Below are 6,000 nucleotides of genomic sequence, written 5' to 3' on the forward strand. Positions count from 1 at the left end.
TTTACGTGAAATCGGCGCAATTGTGGATGCTAATCGTTCCCTTGTATCTGCCTACACACCTCTGCCGGTTGGGAATTATTCCACTTGCATGGCAAGGTGCGCATGTAGGTGTGTTAAAAATTCTGGAGGCGCTGGGTATCGATCCCAGTACCTCTCGCACACTAAGCGAGCGCTCTACCATCTGAGCTACGTCCACCCCCCCGATAACTAGTAGTGCTACATACAATCATATCAACGTAACAGACCCTTGTACTCCCATTATTCCGCAGACAAACACTACTCTCTATGTATCAGTGAGGGTGTCTTTCAGGTTTCGTGCATTCTGTATCGAATCGTAGTTGGCCACAATGAAAGTGGCACGCATAACGTCGAAAATAGAGTTCAGACACCGCTCTGAGTAAGACGAACGTGTTGTCCACCTCTAGACTTCATTGACGTTAAGCCGTGATACCTAAGACAGATCTGCACTCGATGACACCACGATAACAGCCGGTCCCCACACTTACATCTTGCTCTCCTTATGACAGTATACATCATATCAGTCTGTGACGCTGGTTTTGCAAGTTCTTGCGTGCGTTTATGTTCGCCCCGACCAACACTTACCATGCACTGACCACAAAACATGGAGGAGCCGGGGCTTGAACCTGAGACCGTCCACACGCTAAGCGAACGATCTGCCAACTGAGCTACAGCTACACACACGACCAAGCCTGGCTATTCTCCATTCTTTGCGACTCTGATGTGCTAGGACACGATGGTTGGTGGGTTTGTAGCGGCGAAGGTACCAGAATACAAAGGTGCGGACACGTTCATATACACAAGAGTTCCAAGTAGTTTCGATGCTCTGGTATTACGAATGCAAATTCCGTCTGTTTTGAACGTCTTAAATTGAAAGGGCGGTCACAAATTGGTCCATTTCACTCCTTGTCCACAATCACACAGCACCTGAGGTAACAAGCATATCTCGAGCCCCATTGTGCTCTCCATTGTTCATGCCAACTCAGTGCCTCGCTCTTTGCTACTGTGTAAAACTCTTGTCGTCCAACTGCAAAACACTGGGACACAACAAGTTTCCGCGTCCCCATTGCACTGATCGTACTACGAAACGCTCCCCAAACTTGGCAATCACCCATGCAGATGACTTTTCCGACTTTACACGACGCTCACGCTAGTGACAGCCCTATTTATAGTTCGACGTCGCGCCAAAGCGAATGAGCACATTTCGCCTACTGCTTAGGCCGCTCTTCTTGTGTGGCTGCTCTGTGTCTGCATGCAGCGAGGGGCTGCAAGCTTCCTGTGTTCACACCTATATCACCTGTGCTTCCTTGTCAGAGACAGACTATCGCAAAACATACAACTCACTCCATGAATTGATTGCTACGGCATCTGTTATCAGCAGTCACAACCAGCAACACCAGTAGCAGCCGACAGCACGCAAAGAATGGCAACGTGCAGTGGGATTTACGTGAAATCGGCGCAATTGTGGATGCTAATCGTTCGCTTGTATCTGCCTACACACCTCTGCCGGTTGGGAATTATTCCACTTGCATGGCAAGGTGCGCATGTAGGTGTGTTAAAAATTCTGGAGGCGCTGGGTATCGATCCCAGTACCTCTCGCACACTAAGCGAGCGCTCTACCATCTGAGCTACGCCCACCCACCCCGATAACTAGTAGTGCTACATACAGTCATATCAACGTCACAGACCCTTGCACTCCCATTATTCCGCAGACAAACACTACTCTCTATGTATCAGTGAGGGTGTCTTTCAGGTTTCGTGCATTCTGTATCGAATCGTAGTTGGCCACAATGAAAGTGGCACGCATAACGTCGAAAATAGAGTTCAGACACCGCTCTGAGTAAGACGAACGTGTTGTCCACCTCTAGACTTCATTGACGTTAAGCCGTGATACCTAAGACAGACCTGCACTCGATAACACCACGATAACAGCCGGTCCCCACACTTACATCTTGCTCTCCTTATGACAGTATACATCATATCAGTCTGTGACGCTGGTTTTGCAACTTCTTGCGTGCGTTTATGTTCGCCGCGACCAACACTTACCATGCACTGACCACAAAACATGGAGAAGCCGGGGCTTGAGCCCGAGACCGTTCACACGCTAAGCGAACGATCTGCCAACTGAGCTACAGCTACACACACGACCAAGCCTGGCTGTTCTCCATTCTTTGCGACTCTGATGTGCACGGACACGATGGTTGGTTGGTTTGTAGCGGCGAAGGTACCAGAATACAAAGGCGCGGACACGTTCATATACACAAGAGTTCCAAGTAGTTCCGATGCTCTGGTATTACGAATGCAAATTCCGTCTGTTTTGAACGTCTTAAATTGAAAGGGCGGTCACAAATTGGTCCATTTCACTCCTTGTCCACAATCACACAGCACCTGAGGTAACAAGCACATCTCGAGCCCCATTGTGCTCTCCATTGTTCATGCCAACTCAGTGCCTCGCTCTTTGCTACTGTGTAAAACTCTTGTCGTCCAACTGCAAAACACTGGGACACAGCAAGTTTCCGCGTCCCCATTGCACTGATCGTACTACGAGACGCTCCCCAAACTTGGCAATCACCCATGCAGATGACTTTTCCGACTTTACACGACGCTCACGCAACGCTCACGCTAGTGACAGCCTTATTTATAGTTCGACGTCGCGCCAAAGCGAATGAGCACATTTCGCCTACTGCTTAGGCCGCTCTTCTAGTGTGGCTGCTCTGTGTCTGCAGGCAGCGAGGGGCTGCAAGCTTCCTGTGTTCGCACCTATATCACCTGTGCTTCCTTGTCAGAGACAGACTATCGCAAAACATACAACTCATTCCATGAATTGATTGCTACGGCATCTGTTATCAGCAGTCACAACCAGCAACACCAGTAGCAGCCGACTGCACGCAAAGAATGGCAACGTGCAGTGGGATTTACGTGAAATCGGCGCAATTGTGGATGCTAATCGTTCCCTTGTATCTGCCTACACACCTCTGCCGGTTGGGAATTATTCCACTTGCATGGCAAGGTGCGCATGTAGGTGTGTTAAAAATTCTGGAGGCGCTGGGTATCGATCCCAGTACCTCTCGCACACTAAGCGAGCGCTCTACCATCTGAGCTACGTCCACCCCCCCGATAACTAGTAGTGCTACATACAATCATATCAACGTAACAGACCCTTGTACTCCCATTATTCCGCAGACAAACACTACTCTCTATGTATCAGTGAGGGTGTCTTTCAGGTTTCGTGCATTCTGTATCGAATCGTAGTTGGCCACAATGAAAGTGGCACGCATAACGTCGAAAATAGAGTTCAGACACCGCTCTGAGTAAGACGAACGTGTTGTCCACCTCTAGACTTCATTGACGTTAAGCCGTGATACCTAAGACAGATCTGCACTCGATGACACCACGATAACAGCCGGTCCCCACACTTACATCTTGCTCTCCTTATGACAGTATACATCATATCAGTCTGTGACGCTGGTTTTGCAAGTTCTTGCGTGCGTTTATGTTCGCCCCGACCAACACTTACCATGCACTGACCACAAAACATGGAGGAGCCGGGGCTTGAACCTGAGACCGTCCACACGCTAAGCGAACGATCTGCCAACTGAGCTACAGCTACACACACGACCAAGCCTGGCTATTCTCCATTCTTTGCGACTCTGATGTGCTAGGACACGATGGTTGGTGGGTTTGTAGCGGCGAAGGTACCAGAATACAAAGGTGCGGACACGTTCATATACACAAGAGTTCCAAGTAGTTTCGATGCTCTGGTATTACGAATGCAAATTCCGTCTGTTTTGAACGTCTTAAATTGAAAGGGCGGTCACAAATTGGTCCATTTCACTCCTTGTCCACAATCACACAGCACCTGAGGTAACAAGCATATCTCGAGCCCCATTGTGCTCTCCATTGTTCATGCCAACTCAGTGCCTCGCTCTTTGCTACTGTGTAAAACTCTTGTCGTCCAACTGCAAAACACTGGGACACAACAAGTTTCCGCGTCCCCATTGCACTGATCGTACTACGAAACGCTCCCCAAACTTGGCAATCACCCATGCAGATGACTTTTCCGACTTTACACGACGCTCACGCTAGTGACAGCCCTATTTATAGTTCGACGTCGCGCCAAAGCGAATGAGCACATTTCGCCTACTGCTTAGGCCGCTCTTCTTGTGTGGCTGCTCTGTGTCTGCAGGCAGCGAGGGGCTGCAAGCTTCCTGTGTTCACACCTATATCACCTGTGCTTCCTTGTCAGAGACAGACTATCGCAAAACATACAACTCACTCCATGAATTGATTGCTACGGCATCTGTTATCAGCAGTCACAACCAGCAACACCAGTAGCAGCCGACAGCACGCAAAGAATGGCAACGTGCAGTGGGATTTACGTGAAATCGGCGCAATTGTGGATGCTAATCGTTCGCTTGTATCTGCCTACACACCTCTGCCGGTTGGGAATTATTCCACTTGCATGGCAAGGTGCGCATGTAGGTGTGTTAAAAATTCTGGAGGCGCTGGGTATCGATCCCAGTACCTCTCGCACACTAAGCGAGCGCTCTACTATCTGAGCTACGCCCACCCACCCCGATAACTAGTAGTGCTACATACAGTCATATCAACGTCACAGACCCTTGCACTCCCATTATTCCGCAGACAAACACTACTCTCTATGTATCAGTGAGGGTGTCTTTCAGGTTTCGTGCATTCTGTATCGAATCGTAGTTGGCCACAATGAAAGTGGCACGCATAACGTCGAAAATAGAGTTCAGACACCGCTCTGAGTAAGACGAACGTGTTGTCCACCTCTAGACTTCATTGACGTTAAGCCGTGATACCTAAGACAGACCTGCACTCGATAACACCACGATAACAGCCGGTCCCCACACTTACATCTTGCTCTCCTTATGACAGTATACATCATATCAGTCTGTGACGCTGGTTTTGCAACTTCTTGCGTGCGTTTATGTTCGCCGCGACCAACACTTACCATGCACTGACCACAAAACATGGAGAAGCCGGGGCTTGAGCCCGAGACCGTTCACACGCTAAGCGAACGATCTGCCAACTGAGCTACAGCTACACACACGACCAAGCCTGGCTGTTCTCCATTCTTTGCGACTCTGATGTGCACGGACACGATGGTTGGTTGGTTTGTAGCGGCGAAGGTACCAGAATACAAAGGCGCGGACACGTTCATATACACAAGAGTTCCAAGTAGTTCCGATGCTCTGGTATTACGAATGCAAATTCCGTCTGTTTTGAACGTCTTAAATTGAAAGGGCGGTCACAAATTGGTCCATTTCACTCCTTGTCCACAATCACACAGCACCTGAGGTAACAAGCACATCTCGAGCCCCATTGTGCTCTCCATTGTTCATGCCAACTCAGTGCCTCGCTCTTTGCTACTGTGTAAAACTCTTGTCGTCCAACTGCAAAACACTGGGACACAGCAAGTTTCCGCGTCCCCATTGCACTGATCGTACTACGAGACGCTCCCCAAACTTGGCAATCACCCATGCAGATGACTTTTCCGACTTTACACGACGCTCACGCAACGCTCACGCTAGTGACAGCCTTATTTATAGTTCGACGTCGCGCCAAAGCGAATGAGCACATTTCGCCTACTGCTTAGGCCGCTCTTCTAGTGTGGCTGCTCTGTGTCTGCAGGCAGCGAGGGGCTGCAAGCTTCCTGTGTTCGCACCTATATCACCTGTGCTTCCTTGTCAGAGACAGACTATCGCAAAACATACAACTCATTCCATGAATTGATTGCTACGGCATCTGTTATCAGCAGTCACAACCAGCAACACCAGTAGCAGCCGACTGCACGCAAAGAATGGCAACGTGCAGTGGGATTTACGTGAAATCGGCGCAATTGTGGATGCTAATCGTTCCCTTGTATCTGCCTACACACCTCTGCCGGTTGGGAATTATTCCACTTGCATGGCAAGGTGCGCATGTAGGTGTGTTAAAAATTCTGGAGGCGCTGGG

The 6,000-nt window shown here is 49.4% G+C and overlaps 1 non-coding gene across 1 annotated transcript; it reads right to left on the bottom strand.

Annotated features, from left to right (window-relative positions):
* Window positions 1-1,583: 1,583 nt before the first annotated feature.
* Trnat-agu (transfer RNA threonine (anticodon AGU)) lies at window positions 1,584-1,657 on the bottom strand. Its single transcript has one exon. It is a non-coding gene; the product is annotated as a tRNA-Thr (tRNA).
* Between the last annotated feature and the right edge of the window lie 4,343 nt (window positions 1,658-6,000).

The sequence above is a fragment of the Schistocerca gregaria genome, unplaced genomic scaffold (assembly GCF_023897955.1).
Source record: "Schistocerca gregaria isolate iqSchGreg1 unplaced genomic scaffold, iqSchGreg1.2 ptg000180l, whole genome shotgun sequence".
Classification (NCBI taxonomy): Eukaryota; Metazoa; Arthropoda; class Insecta; order Orthoptera; family Acrididae; genus Schistocerca; species Schistocerca gregaria.